Consider the following 17,978-nt stretch of genomic DNA (forward strand, 5'->3'; position numbering starts at 1 on the left):
GTTTACAAGATAATGCACGGGTTAGAGAAGGTAGAGAAAGATGTGTTTTTCTCCCTTTCTCACAATACAAGAACTCGTGGGCACTCTATGAAATTATTGAGCAGTCGGGTTAGAACAGATAGAAGAAAATACTACTTTACACAAAGGGTGATAAACACATGGAATTCGTTGCCACAGGAGGTGGTGGCAGCTACAAGCATTGCCAGCTTCAAGAGGGGACTGGACAAATATATGGAGCAGAGGTCCATCAGTGGCTATTAGCCACAGGAGATAGATGGTATTCTCTTTGTGGGGAGGTGGTGCTCTGTTGTCTTGGTGCTGGAAGGAAGGCAGTGGGAGGGCTTCTGGTGTCCTGGCCTCACTGACAGTCCTTTAGATGGCACTGGATTTCTAGCCACTGTGTGTGACAGAATGTTGGACTGGATGGGCCACTGGCCTGATCCAACATGGCTTTGCTTATGTTCTTATGTTCTTAAAATAATGCCTGAATAATCATAGTGGGTGTAATCCCATCAAAGGTAAAAAGTTTTACATTCACAGATACCAACAGAGGGATCAAAACTAAGGGTTTTATAACTACTTGACAGTGCAATCGTAAGCAGGGTTATACCTTTCTTAAGTTCATTGAAGTTCACTTAGGATGGCACTGTAACAGAAGTGGAACTGTACCCACTAGTGTCTAGCCTTTTAATAGCAATTTCTCAAGGTTCAAAACTTTCCATCAGTTAGCAATTAATATATTCATGCATAGCTCTGAGATTATGAAGCAACCTACAAGAGATGAATTACACGAGGAGGAGCATGTGAAGGGAGTTGCAATGTTAGCAGGGAAGTTGAGTTTTAAAAGAGATCGGAAGGCTTTGTCAATTTCCCCTCTCTACAGAGACAGGGAGATCATTGCTCAGAGGGTTTGTTAATTTCCTCTTTTCCTCCCAAAGGCTCTATCTGTTTCATCTCCCCTTCTAAGAGGTGAAGAAGAAATAAACAAATCTCCTGAGGACTGATCTCCCCAGCTCTATAGAGAGGGGAAATTGACAAAGCTGATCTCTTTTAAAACTCAGCTTCCTGACTAACATTGTGACTAGACATGGACACAAATGGAAAAAAACCCAAACAAATGGTTTGTTGTTTGTTGACATCCACAAACAATGAACAATGAACAGTAACGAACATGACCCTGTTCACAAACATGTTCGTTGTTCGTTGTTCGTGGCCCTTTAAAGATCCCTTTAAACTATCAGCTGGCAGGTGGCAGGGGGGATTCCCCCCTGCTGCCTGCCAGCTGATAGTTTAAAAGGCCCTTTCCTGCCACGTGCAAGGGGCAGGCCCCTTTAAATACCCCACAAACTGACCTTCCCAATGTCCAATACCCACCAATTTGCAGGGGACATAGTCCTCACTGTCCTCCGAAGACCCCCCAAGTTTCAGAGAGATTGCACCCCAGGAAAGGCATGATGCATGGGTCTCCCCCTTTGTTGTCATTTTCTCTTCACAGTGGCAAAACCGGGACTCTCTGGTAAAAGCTACTTTGAGGGGTTACAAACTGACCTTCCCAATATCCAATACCCACCAAATTTGCAGGGGACATAATCCTCATGGTCCTCTGAAGACCCTCCAAGTTTCAGAGAGTTTGCACCCCGGGAAAGGGATGATCCATGGGTCCCCCTTTTTGCTGTCATTTTCTCTTCACAGTGGCAAAAACGGGACTCTCTGCTGGAAGTACTTTGAAGGGTTAAAGCCAGAAGGAAAGCCAGAAGGAGTTCAGACAGAGTTCAGTCCCTGCCTCCGTTCCTAGGAAAATTGATTGAAAGGTACCAGACTCTCTGGCTTGACGAACGGCTGACGAAGGCAACGAATGAGGCTCGCAACAACCACTTGTTCATTTAGAATGAGGCCTCACGAATGGCTTGTTTGCGAACAGATGAACGGGCTGTTCATGGGTTTTTCCCGTTCATAATGCTATTTGTGCCCATGTGACTCCCTTCATGTGCTCCTCCTCGTGTAATTTTTCTCTTGTAGCTTAGATCTATGGCAGAATGCTAACGAATATTTACCAGATTGCTAGCAGATTGTTGTTTTACCAAGAGCCAGAATTACAGCTGTTTTGATCCTGGAAGGCCTCCCTGTGATACGCTCATTGTCTCTATTCACCACAGCAACAGAGATTTCGTGTGGTGGTATTTTCCATAGTATTCCTTTGAACCCACCATGAATAGGAGATTCCAGAAAATGAACAAGGGCCCTTCTGCATGTAAAGTGGACACGCTACCTAGTCATATGACATTACACAGTGAATAAGCTCCTGTGTTGGAAACACTGTGCTGTTAAAACAGCCGGATTTGAGTCCAGTGGCAACTTAGAGACCAAAAAGATTTTCAAGGTAGGAGCTTTCAAGAGTTGGAGCTCTCTTCTTCAGATACCTGTTGTGCTGTTAGATGCTGATACATATAGCCAGCCTTCTGAAGTCAAGCTAAGATGCACTCTGCCATGGAAGGCATAAATGCAACTTGTTTCTTATGTGCATGTGAGTCCCATCTCCTGCCCTCACCAATTCATTGCATACAGAATGTGATCTAAGATTCCTGGCTGGAAGTAAATCCCAGGTCCCTACGATGTATGAATGGAGGCATCTGGGTGGAGAAGTTTACTCCACACAAACCAGGATTATATGCTAGTCGGTTTAGTATCTCAGCAGGTGATTCGGACAGGTGACTGCATTCATACATGCATCACAGGAACTGTAGTTTGTTTCAAATCAGGACTCCTCCGTTATGTTAAGAGTGGGGGTGGAGGACAAACAAGGAGGGCACGTGGGCATGAGAAATTTATGACCATCATGGCAAATTGCAGCTTACCATGACATCTGAATGCCCTGACCTGGATAGCCCAAGTGAGCCTGATCTTGAGCTAAGCAGGGTCAGCCTTGGTTAGTAATTGGATGGGAGACCTCCAACGAAGACCAGGGCTGCAACGGCAAGTAATGGCACAGCACCTCTGGTAGTTGCTTGCCATGAAAACCCCGCCAGGGGTCGCCATAAGTCAGTTATGACTTGAGGGCACCACATACATACATGACATCTGAATACTGTTTCTGTTACTGATTTTGCCACTGGGTCACATGTGCCAATTTCAAATCATTTAAAAAAATGTTTGAGAAAGGGCTGACTTAAATACAGCCGAAATCAAGCTCTGTTTTTGAATAAGCAGTGAAAATAATCACTTGTTTATGAATCTCTTTGATTTGGCTTTAGATTAGGTACAGGCTGCAGCTTGTGGCCAGAACATGGATTCCAAAGTTCCATCCCACAGAGAGAAAACAGACTAGCAATTCTTGCATTGTCCATTCATTTTATAAAAGTTAATCGTAACTGATCCCCCTGTAATGAATACAAAATAAGCCTTCCTATTAATGTATTAATAATGAATAATATGATGGATTAGAATGGTTTGTTTATTAGACTATCAATAATTAACTGAGATTTGCCGTTTGAGGCAAAGTGCTGTTATTTCAGTTGCAGAATTCAACAGCATAATTTATATGGTAATTTTGTACAAAACAGTACCAATTACATGGAGGCAATTACAACGCAGAAAGAGCAAATGATGACATTATCAGTTTTGTTAACTTTTAAATTCTATATTAGTGTATCCTGCTAAGTAAATACAATGGAGGGAGGATCACGCAGAAAGGAAGGGCAGTTTTGTGGTATATTTTAGTAGATTCATTTTGCACTGGATACCTCTTGTTGCAAAACATTCGTCTTGAGGAAGCATTATATAGATAGCAGTAATGACAGTACACAGTCATTTCAACAGATTTAGGATCGAGTCGCCCAAAGCGGCAAAAAACAAATAAATAGCAGAACAGGAACAAACTGAGATTTGAAAGCAGGAACGGAATGTCTTTAATCTTTAAACACATATAGCTGACATCTCTCTCGCCCATTCACATACTCAGTGAAACCATCCCTCATGCACACAGGAACGTGCACACTTTCACGTGCATTCATACAGAGAGATACACGTGGAGTGTCAGAAGGAGAACAGAAAGCAGACCATAAGCCTCTTCCATGCCTTGCCCAGCTGAAGGCCATACACGCCTTAGCTTTCAGCTAATACTGACAGGACCATTATGGGGTGAGGGAGGCAGCAGCCAGACAGGACTCTGGAAAGATGTTATACTTTCAGTTTCCATTTGCCATCCCTCACCCAAAGTGGAAGGTAGGACATACACAGGAATCCACGGAGCTGCCTTATATTAAATCAGGCCCTTGGTCCATCGAGGTCAGTAGTGTCTACTCTAATTGGCAGTGGATCTCCAGGGTCTCAGTTGGAGGTCTTCCACATCACCTACTACCTGATACTTTTTTAACTGGAGAAGCTGGAGACTGGACCAGGGACCGCCTCCATGCAAAAGCAGATGCTCTTCCACTGAGCCACAGCCCCTCCACAACCAGCTTAGAATTCAGCTATAAGGGACACCAGACTCGTGTTTTTTAACATGTTGGGGATGCAATTTTACCTGGGAACTGTCATTGAAAACAGTGTTGTGCCCCTAGCGTGGGGAGACAAGGGAGGGGAAAAGCTTCTCAAAGAAAGTTTTCAAAGACAGAGCTGTGTGGGATTGCTGTGGGAGAGGAGCTTTAAAACTGTTTTCTAGAAATCTCAATGGAGCGAGGAATCCCTGGCCTTGCACAGGGAGGCAGGGGAGGGGAAGAGCTGGTAGTTAAAAACATAAGAACATAAGAGAAGTCATGTTGGATCAGGCCAATGGCCATCCGGTCCAACACGCTGTGTCACACATTGGCCAAAAAACCAGGTGTCATCAGGAGGTCTGCCAGTGGGGAAGGGACACTAGAAGGCCTCCCACTGATTCCACCCCCCAAAAAAAACCACCAAGAATACTGAGAGCATCACTGCCCTAGACAGAGAGTTCTATCTATACCTTGTGGCTAATAGCCACTGACGGACCTCTGCTCCATATGTTTATCCAATCCCCTTTTGAAGCTGTCTATGCTTGAAGCTGCCACCACCTCCTGTGTTCATCTCTCCATTGAAACTGCAAGATAACAATTGCAAAGTTCCTCTCCCCCAGCAATTTCGCACGGCTCTGTCTTTGAATACTGTCAAGGAAACATATGTGAGCACAGGGCCGATTCCAGATGACTAACCTTAAGGTGCTTCATGCCGCCCTCTTCCGGATCGCGACGGGGAAAATGCGAAATATCGCGTTTCCTCGCGCGAGTTTTGTGCGATCCAGAAGAGGGCGGCATGAAGCGCCTTAAGGTTAGTCATCTGGAATCGGCCCAGGTTTGTTTGTTCCCATCTAACTGCAGCCAACTTATGGCAACCCAATAGGGTTTCCAAGGCAAGAAATCTTCAGAGGTGGTTTGCCATTGCTTGTAACCCTGGACTTCCTTGGTGGTCTCCCATCCAAGGACTGACTGGTGCTGACTCTTCTTAGCTTACACGATTTCACAAGATGGGGCTAGCCTGGTCTATCCATATCAGGATGGTGAGCACTGGAAGGGCTGGAAAATGAGCAAGTGGGTAGGGGAAGGAAGCATGGATGGGCAGGGAGATGTGAATGGCGGCATGGTGGCAGGCAGAGGAAGTGAGGTGGCCCTAGGAACTCTCTGCCGAAGTCCTACCAAAATCTGGAACTGGCCCTGCTGTGAATTGTAGACTCAAATGATATATGCTTTTTTTGTAAGACTCCCACAATTTTAAACATAGTTTGCCAGTGCACCAATATGGGCAGGACGGGACGCCTTCTTAGGGCAACAACTATTTGTGATAACTGCCACCATCTCTCTTGCTCACGCACTCAAAATATGTCTCTCTCACATACATGAGCACTCACGAACTGCAGCCCAAGCTCTGCTCACGACCTGAGTTTGATCCTGGTGGAAGCTGGGTTTAAGTAGCCGGCTCAAGGTTGACTCAGCCTTCCATCCTTCTGAGGTCGGTAAAATGAGTACTGAGTTTCCTGGGGGGTAAAGTGTAGATGACTGGGGAAGGAAATGGCAAACCACCCCGTAAAAAGTCTGCCAAGAAAATGTCCTGATGCAACATCCCCCTAAGGGTCAGTAATGACTCGGTGCTTTACCTTTTACGTACATGAGCACACGCACAAGCAACATAATCTCTCTCACATGCTCAGTTCTTATTTCTCTCTTTGAAACCCATACAGATACCGCAGCCATATCTAAAACACATTCTCTTCAGCCATTCCCCAAACGACCTTCCGGTAATACCTTTTTATTAGGACCAAAATGTCATAACTGTGAGCAAGCTTTCAAGTTCCCCAGAACACGGCATCAGCAGTATATAATAAGAAAAGTGTGTGTGGTGGGGGGGGGGGGGAGAAACAGATATTTCAGGGCTTGATGGGAAAAACTGAAAGCTTGAAATTTGAAGGGTCTTAAAATGGAACTCAGGATGCCATTAAATCAGGAGTCCCCAACGTGGTGCCTGTGGGCACCATGGTGCTTGCCAATACTGTTTCTGGAGCCTGCCAATTTTTTAAGAAAGTGGGCAAAGCTAGAAGGGGTTTTTGCCCAGCTGGGCTTCCAATTGGCCACTGGAGATCTAATTGGCTTGCAGATTTTTAAAAATTTGCTTCAGCAGCAGGTGCCACAAAATCTCAAGGATCTTCACTGCATGAATGAAGGTAAGCTGTGTGCCTGCAAGAAAATATTTTAAACAGTGTGTTCATTTTAAAAGGCATCTTGTTAAACAGAGTTTCTGCCTGAAATGCTGAAGAGTCATTATTAGATGTATGCATAACCTCATTCCCTGACATTTTGTGGCAGCAGTTGTTACCAGAACTGCTTTTTATAATGGGGAAATTAGCTTAGCAGTCTGGAACTAAAATTAGCGTGGATCTAACCAATGTTTACGGAGGTCCTGATTCCAGACACTCTAGTGACAAAGAGGCAGACTACAAATAGTTTCAATAAACACGTGTATTTACTAATAGTGTGGCATAAGCTTGAACTTGCACATACATACAAGAAAGCATACAAGGACTAGGAAATGCAGAGTAGGAAATATAGAGACGGTCGCATTTGCAGGTACCCAACGATGATAGGGGAAATACTCATGATCCTGAAGCGGAGCAGAGACACGACAGCGAGGTGGTCCAATGCCAGCAGTGGATCCACGGACAGACAGCAAGGGGGTCCGGGCAGGAATGGCGTACGCACCATGCGGTCTGAGGGACCAGCTTAAATACCCCAAAACGTACCCTGGGGCTGGTGCTGTACTTGGTGGTTCTCACAGATTAAAACAAAGGCTCTAATGGGCTACTGAATGGCTTGGATGGGCCACTTTAGGAATCTGATTGTGTTAAGTGACAACTCAGAAAGAGGGGACAAAGGAGGGAGGGGGAAATCCGAGTGGGCTGAATGGATGTTCCAGCGGACAGGGCTTGCCCTGATGTCATTAGCTCTGGAATGCGGAGATTTCTTTGAGGTGCATTCTCTAAGTGCTTGGAATGGTCGGCACTTAGCTTCTTCTCCGGGGTGGCTCCTAAGATAGGCAGAGCGGGGCGAGGTTCTCTCGCTGCGGACGTGGTGTATCCGCTTCGCCGAAATGGCTTCTCAAAGCAGGCTTCTTCCCTCGGTCTTCTGGCTGCCTAAGAACATGGTTGCCGGCAGGGCATGGCGGAGGCTGGTTAGCAGGTTGCCCGGTAGCGAGGGCAAGCTCGGGGACCGGCCCGCAGGTGGCTCCAGGCGGGAACTGACCAGGGAGCACCTAGCCAGGCTCACTGGAGGTTTCCCTGGCAGGCGCCCGGCTGCTAGCAGCGGCTTGGGCCCAGATGAGGCGGCTTCCATGGAGGCAGGGGGAACAGCACGTAAAACACAGTCCATAGCAGGGAACAGGCACGGTCCATGGCAGATGGCAATGCAGGCACGGGGCACACTTGTAATAAAGTCCAAACACACACTGGGAGGTCCAGATATAGGTCTGGGCAGGGTTGCCCAGGAAGAAAGTCCTTTGTGGAGTTATCCAGGCATGGTGTCAGGAAACTAACACAGTCTATTGCAGTAGCAAAGTAATCAACAAGCAGGCAGGAAACTGACACGTGTATTAGAACACACACGTGCAGGGCAATCTTTGTGTAGCAGTAAAACAGCAATGCAGGAAACTTTAACGCAGTCCATGGCAGGCCTTAAAGCAGGAGGGGGGGCCTACTTGGCAACACAGTGCCCACCATCCCCTCAAAATTCAAAAAGTGCTGACAGGCTACAAAAAGGTTGGGACCCCCTGTATTAGATGTTATTGGGCTCAAAACAGGTTTCAAAACATATAAAGGATTACTGGAACTGATAGGGGAAGGAAAGGAAAGGGGTGACTCTCACTTTTAAAATATAAATACCTGCAGATAATCAAAGAAGGTTCTCTAAAAGGTAGAGAGTAGAGGAGGGGGAAAAACATGGTAGCCTAATATTAACAAAACCAGAGATTAATTTTAAATGATACACTGTCAGTCAATAGCAGCCGCATTGCACAGCAGGGTTCCTCCCTTCAGAGGTACCTGCAATGTATTTCCCTGTTTGGCTTTTTTGCATAGATTTTCCAGAGCGGAAGCCCTTCCGGTTTTTACTCATCTGAGGGCCAAGCTACAAGTGACGAGTGACACTTGAACAGCAAGTGGATTAAGTGGAGGGCAAGTGAACAGGGAGAAATACACTTGCCGTTCAAGTGTCATTCGTCACTTGTAGCTTCGCCCTCAGAGAGAGAACAGATTGTCATGCGTACAACAGGGATCATGGATGGATTGTGAGGTCAAAATGGCCCGAGACTAAGCCATGCTGAGTGACTCCATTGATGCTGCAAGGGCTATTTGGCTTGGCTTGGTCCAGTGGTAATGGCACACACAGTGGTAATGGCACACACAGTCTTGCTCGTTGCCTTCTTCTAAGCCACTAGGACTTGGCCAAGACTCAGCTTTCTTCTGACAACGGCTTAGAGAAATGGGCTACTAACTTAAATGGTCAATTGGCCTCTGACACGGATTTTCAGGTAGGATCTGTGAAATCTTCTGCTTGGCTACTGCTCCTGCAGTCTATGTTGTTTATGGCTCCAATTCCATTACAGCTTGCAAAACTTTCCTCGCTCCATGAGAGTTAGCATTATCCAGGTGTAAATGCGCAGGAACCTTTAGCTTGGAACACTATGGTGCTTTAAAAAACTCATTAGATTGTGAGGACTACAATACCCAAGATCCACCATACCAACGAACCTAGTGAACAAAGGCAAGATTATAGGGCACAACTGCCATTTCAACATACCTGTGCCCAAAGTCTAACTCCTCACTCAGCAAAAGAACTAAAGCAAGATAAGCATGATGCTGGTGGATCATCACAAGTAATTCAGACCTTAAATCAGAATGGAAGCCATATCTGTAATAAACCCACATAAAGTGTTCCCAACTTCCTTTCCTTGCCAAAGACGCTTGATTATTTTTAGCGGATCAAAGCTATCTCCATAAGGAAAAAAAAAACATACTGCAAAAATTGCAACCTAAATCAATTTTATGATCTTATCTGAACCTGCAAGTCTGCAATTAATTTATCAGTGTTTCTGGGACAGCAATAGGTGAACTTGAATGACTCACAGATGGCAAGTCATTTACAGGGGAGAAATTAGAACTGGACCATATATGGATCCCGGGGATTTGCCATGACCCGTCAGCAGAGGAAAGAGGACCTTCGCTGAATAATAACGGATGCCTATTAACAGGATAATTACAAAACCAATTCGCTGCCAGTAGGCCTAGACCTTGGTTTCTCAATTAGAAAGCAACTGCTCTTGATCGGCAAAGACAAAGTGTGCAGGGTTCACAAATACCATAACCCCAACATCTGCCGGCCATCTAAAGATAATGAGGTGGCATTAATTAATTTGGGCAGTGTCATTGCTGCAGAATTTAGACTGCATCAGGAAGTAGACAGCTGACACTGTTCCACTTCTCCTTGCACAACAATTAGAAGTTGGGAATATTGTGATTTGATAAGAATGGCAATAAAATATGGCTAATGTTTTGTTTCTTTTTGATTTCCTATGTTATCATTATGAATTTTAGTCCACTTCAGTTTCAAGCCTACTGTTGAAAATTCTTTTCTTCCTTTTTTGCGATTGTCATGGAATTTTTTTTACTAGGAATGCAGCAGACTTCATGCCAAACATATTTAGTAAGCCAACGTACCGTTTTCTGCCACAATAACACACGAGCCATGCCACAGATCTCCTCACCTCCCCACCATCACATCAATAGCTGAACAGCTTTGTAGCTGCACCTGTAGCTCTGCTCCTTCAGTGTCATTTCCTTCTGCCTCGTGGCTGCTTTTGCATCTGTGCAGCAGGGGAAATCGATTCTCCTTCAGGGTCAAGGATGGTTGGGTCAGGTAATTAAATGATATGGAAGAGGGGAATCTACGAGTCCCAAAAGACTGTGGGAAAATGCACATGCATGGAATAATACTAAGAATATAGACTTAGAGTGGAACTACAAGTGACAAAAGGCACAGGTTGGACACTTGTCAACTTCCCTCAAGTTTTGATGGGAAATGTAGGCATCCTAGTCTTGCAGCTTGGCTCTCCGACTGCTGTCCAATGGACTTTTCAACTGTCACTTGTCCAACATTCCGCCAAGCTGCCTACATTTCCCATCAAAACTTGAGGGAAGCTGACAAGTGTCCAACCTGTGCCTTTTGTCACTTGTAGTTCCGCTCTTAGATGAACACCAAACAGTAAAACTTTGGGGGGGAAAGTAATTGTTTTGTAAATATTGAATTTCTGACTGGTTGGCTCACTTTTCATTCAAACTATTGGCTGCAGCAGAGTGGCATACAGCAAAGCATATTTGTGAGAGGAAAACTTGGGACTCTGATTGGGCTCTCTGAGCAAGCACATACGTGAAATGCTGCTGATTGCAATGACCTATGCATAAAGTAACCTGCTGAACAGGTTCAAGTTGTTTACAAACAGCCAAACTGCCCAATGAACAATGGGCTCCCTGTCATGACTGGAAAGCGGACTGTAAGCAAAACCAGAGGATGTTCAAGCATCCCTAATTCTGTACACAGTTGTTACACAGAGGCAGGCACAGAATGAGGGAGGAATTGCCATGTTTTGTGTTTCAAGATGGATCTTGCAGCAGTCATTTTTACTGTGCGTTTTTAATTAGAATTACTTGTATATTTATGATTTATTGTGTAGGCACACTTGATGGTTCTTTGATAAGTTTAATAAGAGCTTAATGATATGTTTGATAGGTTTAGTTGTACAAATGTTTTAGTGTAATTCTAGTGGAGGCTTAACCTGATTTGGTGAGGAATCCCCTGGTTGTGTCTCTGGGAATTATAACTGATCTCCAGGCAATAGAGGTCAGTTCTGTGGAGAAAATGGCTGCTTTGAAGGCATTATACTCCCCTCCCCAAACCCTACCCTCTCCAGGCTTCATCCCCTCAAATCTCCAGGATTTTCCCAACCTGGACCTGGCAACTCTATCCTGCTCTTATTCCTTCCTGTATCTCTCTCTCTCCTGTCTCTAACAAGAGTAAAGGCTATCTCTCCCTCACCCAGTAAGCACCCCATCCCTTTAGGGTTGCCAGGTCCCCTTACGTTCCCAGTGGGAGGGGGGAGCATTCACCCTCTCTTCGCTCCTCGTGTCTGCAGGATGACATCACTTCCTGGAAGTGCGCCACCCCAGGAGCATGCCGGAGAGGCCTATTCCCACACCTTTCCCCTCGCCAGCCAGGTGAGTGGTGGCAGGGGGGGCGAGTGGGAGCAGGGGATCCCTACACCCCTTTTACTATTTCACTGCAAACCAGGTTATCCCAAACTGTACTCAGAAATTGGCCCCTTTTGCTAGGTTTGACTCTCAGAGGCCAAAGAACTAAGCGATCCTAATTAGCCTGAATGCAGTAGCTCCTGGTCTGAACAAGTGTATGTGCGCGCAGTCACAACCCTGAAGCAGGAGCCATTTTTTTCTGGTCACCACCACCATGACGTCTCAGGCCACATGCTGTCTGAGATTGCAGGAGAGAGGGGGGCCATATGTGATATCAAACAGAGGCATTACGATCGGGCTGTTGGAACAGAAAAGCTGACTCACTGACAGGAATGTAGCCAAGCTTCCCTGGCGGCCTGAGCACTCCCTGATGATGGTTTTATTCTGTGGCTTCCTGAGGATCATCAAAATTCAGGCCATGTTTAAAGATTAGAGTTTGCTGAGCAATAATTGACCTTCTAAGCCTATCAAGGAATCTGCCTTACAATGTAGAGTTCCATGAAAAATTAATTTTAAGGAAAGCTAGGATAACAATGGTCTCCTGGCCTTTGTTTAATCAGGCTTGCCGCTCAGGTAAATTAATCAAGCCACTAGGCCTGAACTGGCCACCTGTCAGGTAAATTAATCGCCCCAAGATGACTTTCTCCATACTTTTAAATCATGCCCATATTTGGGCGTTCTCTCAGCTTTCCACTCCTTTGAAATTCAAATCTTCCAATCAGATTAAAAGTTTCTAGCCTGGGCACAATCCTGTCACCACGGAGACACTGTCTTCTTCCCAATGTAACTAGAGGTGCATCAAAGCCACCTCTCAGCCCCCAAACTTTTGTAGCTGGTTTCTGGATCCTACTTGCAACCCCAGCCCCACGGTCAGTTTACCCTTCCTAAAATAGTCTCCTTTGGGCTCCCCACAGACTGCAACAGGCTTTCAGTGCACTAGATCCTTTCTTCTCCTGATTCCTATGCAGAATAGGAAAGGTATATCTTTGCTCCCCATCTTTAATCTATCTCCCCTTATTTTCCAGTTCACACTGCACCACACAGAGAGCTGGCATTTTGCTCCTTTTTGCTAGTTAGAGCCTCATAGCTGAAAAGACTAGACACTCACTTCTCTTCTGTATTTTTCTCCATTTCTCTTCTGTATTTTTCTCCATTTCCCCACATTTGCACTTTTGGCATGGAGGTAACTCTTGCTCCGAATGGGAATACCTCTGGTTGATATCTTTTGGGTGATGTTAGGAAATATGCTATTTGCTTGCAATTTGTTTTAATATTTGTTAGTATTTATTCAGGATAAGTTTCCCCCCATCCTACTATTGTACTAAATCCCACGATAAACTTTGTACGTCTCTTTAAACCAATAAATCTGTTTCTGTTGCCCTTTTCCTACTGAATCACACTCCCCCACAGCTTTTCACAGCCATCTCATTAAGTCAAGATCTCTATTCCCACTCCCTGCACAAAGAAGCAACCTCATTCCCAGTCATTCTGAACATGCATGTTCACATGTGTTCAGGGATGTGGTAACAATGGAATCAGCTGCCTGCCAAAATCCATAGGATCTGGACAGATTTTGAGAAGATTTTGAAGACCTTTCTCTCTTTTCATGTCTTTGTTGTTGAGAGAGAACTGCTTGGCAAACTATAATTCGCTGTGATAGTGTTTAACACTTACATCCTTGGAGATGGAATATAGGTCAGAAACTTGTCACAATTTACCATTATGGTGTACTGGTTAAGAGTGGCAGGACTCTAATCGAGAGAACCAGGTTTGATTCCCCACTCCTCCACTTGAAGCCAGCCAGGTGACCTTGGGTCAGTTACAGCTTCTGAGAGCTCTCTCAGCTCCACCCATCTCACAGGGTGATTGTTGTGAGGCTAATAATAACATACTTTGTAAACCGCTCTGAGGGGGCATTAAGTTGTCCAGTAGGGCGGTATGTAAATTGAATGTTGCTGTTGTTGTTATCTCTGCTTTTTGAGAATTATGAGAAAAATACAAGTTGATTTTTAGATTTGTTATGGATTTTAATGTTTTATTTTTATTCTGTAATTCACTTTGAGAAGTCCCATTGAAAAGCGAGTCATGCATTTTCTACTCCGGTGGACAGGCAGATAGTTTGAGATCTCCTTATTCCTACTTGTCTTTCCAATCTGGCCAACTGATACAAAAGGTTAGTGGAAACTGTACTTTTAGAAAACCTTTCTGTATCCCAACTTACATTAAATATAAACTGTCCACCACTTGGATATAGTCAACATATGTCTTTGCCTCATTTATTATTGATCAGTGAGAATTTTTGAGTTTGTGTACTGCATTTCCTTCATAGTGGTGTTTGTTAAAAAAAATCTGCTCCTACCATCTGTTTGATTTCACTGGAGTTTCCAGTGAAGTTTCGTAAAAGCAAAGGTCCCAGTAAGAAAAAATGACACAGATCTCCTGTTCATAAGGCTGTCCCCATTCACTGTGAAGGATGGAGAGAATCCACAAGTACCAAATGAATGTACGTATAGATTTTTTAAAAAGAAATATCCTGCCTTTCTCCCAAAGAGTGTCAAGTGGCTAGAGATCCACGGTCCTCTTCTTTTTTTCTCACAACATCATTGTGAGGTTAGGTTAGGTGAAGAGAGAATGACACAGCTTTCTGAGAGCCAAACTACAAGTGACAAATGACACAGGTTGGACACTTGTCAGCTTCCCTCAAGTTTTGATGGGAAATGTAGGCATCCTGGTCTTGCAGCTTGGCTCTCTGACGGCTGTCCAATGGACTTTTCAACTGTCACTTGTCCAACATTCCACCAAGCCGCCTACATTTCCCATCAAAACTTGAGGGAAGCTGACAAGTGTCCAACTAGTGTCAGGCATCACTTGTCTTTTGGTCTGAGTGGAGATTAAAATGTGGATCTCCTCCTATCAAACTCGATAGTCTCTCTACGGATTGCTTTCTTCATCACAATGGATAGAGATGCTCCTATGTCCTGGTGCACCAGAACATTACAAGATGGAAGCTCAAGGCTTTTTTTGACCACCACAGATGTAGACTCTGGACAAAACTACAGAGCAATGGCTTTCCATTTGCTTTTCTTATGTTCTGAATCCTGTCACTTTCTACGACTGTTTGTGAAAGGATGGCATGAAGCACAACCAGAACAAACTTCAAATTACATCCTAAAATGAACACTGACCCTCAAAATGATGAGGTTGACATGTAGGGGAACTGCTGAGCAACTGCACTGCGTGCATAGAGCTAAATCTTTTTAGTTATAACAGTTGTGTGAAAAACGGTCTACTTTTGAATAGGCAGAGATGTTTGGTTTACTAACCGAAAGGGATGTGATGGGAGAAGGCAGTGTAATAAAACAATGATGCCTCCCTAAATTTGCTGTAGTGATCATAGCGAAGACACATGGTAAATTATGACAAGATTCTGACCTATATCGCATCTCCAAGAGGCTGATAAGTGATAAACACAGAAGAATTTAAGAAGAGAGAATGAAATGAATATAGTTCCAAGACAGCTCTCTGTGGGGAAAAAGAATGTCTGGTTTGCCAGCAATAAGAAATGGAAATGAAGTAAATAGCAAATGAGACAGCAAACAAAGCCCAATAAATAACGTGGGCGACAGAACAAATATTTCTGCAAGATAAAGAACAGGAATAAAACAAATAATCAGAGGAGTAAGCGCTGATGAAGATTAATTTGGTGATTTGGAAATACAGGGGAAGAATGAGTCCAAATCGGAGGAAATAATAGAAATGTCAGTTGAGGAAATGTGCAGTGACATTCACAGTGTGGCATTTTCAGATGTGATCAGGTTTGTGCTTAAACTCTTCTCCCATGACAACTCAACTACAGTTGCATTAGCCACAATCACAGTGACTGACATGTTCAACCCTACCCTGTCCCCAAAGAAGCTACCCCGAGGAAGTAGATTTTGGATCACGACTGATGGCGCTCCGGTTGACGGTTTTCAGCAGCAGTTTCCTTTCTTGCGGAAACCCCTGACCAAAAAGGCTTAACTAACAACACGTGTTTTTAAATAGCTGGCAAAAATGCTTCTTTTTCAGAAGGCGGTGAATGCTAATTTCTCCCTGCAACAAGATCCACACATTTTAAAAGAATAAAGAATCCTGGAACACCTTAAAGACTCCAGAAAAGGCTCCACCTTAGTTGGCAGAGACAGCAAGCAAAAGCTCCCAGGCAGATACTTTCAGTTTCAGTCACTGGCATCCCTTGCAAGTAAGGTTGCCAACACCAGGTGGGGCCTGGAGTTCTCCTGGAATTGTAACTGATGTCCAGAATGAGACAGATCAATCCCCCTGGAGAATATGGCAGCTTTGGAGAGTACAGTCTATGCATTATACCTCACTGAAGTCCATCTCCCCCTCAAACTTTGCCATCCCCAGAATCTTTCCCTCCCCAAATCGCCAAGAATGTCTCAACCTAGAGTTGTCAGCTCTTCTTGCAAGCAGAGATAGACGAGATCTCTCCCTCTTATAGATATCCTTGGAATCAAGCTCTTTGCAATCAATACCATACCGCACAACCAAAAACATCACAGAGCTCTGGGAGAACTTCCCACAAACACTCTCTTCCTCTTCCACCCAATTCCATCTTCTCTGCTGCTCTGGAAAGATATAATTGTGGCAGGAAGTGGCTGAGAAGAGGGAAAATTCAAGTTTCTTCCTCAGCCTTCTTCCTTCCTATGTAGCAGAATGAGGTGGTAGAATTCTGAGGTGGCAAAATGGGAAACACCATTGCAAACAGCATCTGAGGAGACCCTCATTTTAAATGTTCCTCTATGAAAAAACTTCCTGGAAAGATAACATTAGCATGTCAGGGAGAAAGGTTATAGCCCAGCTCTTTATGTGAGGGGGACACATTTAGAGAGGGAACAGGATTGTACTTCATTTTTATTATCTATATTATTTTACTCATTATGGGGTGATTCCTAGTACTATCCTAAAATATTTACACTCCACCTTTCTTTCTTTCCACTAGAGGAAGAACCACTTAAGATGGAGGAAACTCCTTAAGTTGGAGGAAGGCTACCTGGAAGATGGTAGAATCTGTCTCGGGTGTGACATTTATCGTGCAGACACGGAAGTGCACAAGCTCTTCTCAGTGGGTTGACTTGGGCCACAAATGGGCTGAATTTGGCCCCACGGGAGCACTCTCAGGGGCAGCAGGGTGACATCACTCCCAGAGGTGATGTTGCACTACCCCAGGATTGCACCCAACAAGGCATTCCCTCTCCTTTTTCCTCCCCCACCAGACAGGTGAGTAGAAGCAGGGGGAGTGGGAGCATATTTAGAGAGCAGGTCGACATAGAAAACCTTTTTGTCTAAATTGTAGAAAATACTGAACTTTGACTGTATGTTTAATGATCTGCTAGTTTCCTTGGCTGAGGAAGGGACAGAAACACCAAAATGTGGGAGTCCAGTAGCACCTTTAAGACTAATCAACTTTATTGGAACATAAGCTTTTGAGAACCACATCTCTCTTCATTAGATGCATGGAGGGTATGAAGAAACTGTCCAGAGATATATAGATGGTGAGGGAAGCGGGGAGAGGGTACAGTAAATCAGGGCCAAGCTACAAGTAATGACACTTGAACGGCAAGTGGATTGAGTGGAGGGCAAGTGAACAGGGAGAAATAAACTTGCTGTTCAAGTGTCATTCGTCACTTGTAGCTTGGCCCTCAGTTGCAAAAGTCATGAAAGAGCTGGAGTGTGTAATCCAGGCTGGGTGTGACCCCTTCCCTCTATTGCTGAATCTGAATGGAAAGCCTGAAGACAGTTACTTCTGGTAACGAGATAACCATCCAGAGTCCCTATTTGATCCAAGTCTGACTGGGTCAGACTGCTGAATTGGAATTCATATATAAATTTGACCCTCACTTCCTGCACCTTCCCCACCCCCCCATCACCTATAGATCTCTGGCCAGTTTCTTTATACCCTCCATGCATCTAGCGAAGAGAGCTGTAGTTCTTGAAAGCTTATGCTACAATAAAGTTGGTTAGTCTTAAAGGTGCTACTGGACTCTTCTATTTTGCAGCTACAGACTAACACGGCTAACTTCTCTGGATCTATGACCTCTGTTTTGGATATTGTGCAGACTCATACTTGATTTTGTGGACTTTTCTCCTACGAAGGGCTTTTGGATATTATATT

The sequence above is a fragment of the Eublepharis macularius genome, chromosome 6 (assembly GCF_028583425.1).
Source record: "Eublepharis macularius isolate TG4126 chromosome 6, MPM_Emac_v1.0, whole genome shotgun sequence".
In the NCBI taxonomy this organism is placed as follows: domain Eukaryota; kingdom Metazoa; phylum Chordata; class Lepidosauria; order Squamata; family Eublepharidae; genus Eublepharis; species Eublepharis macularius.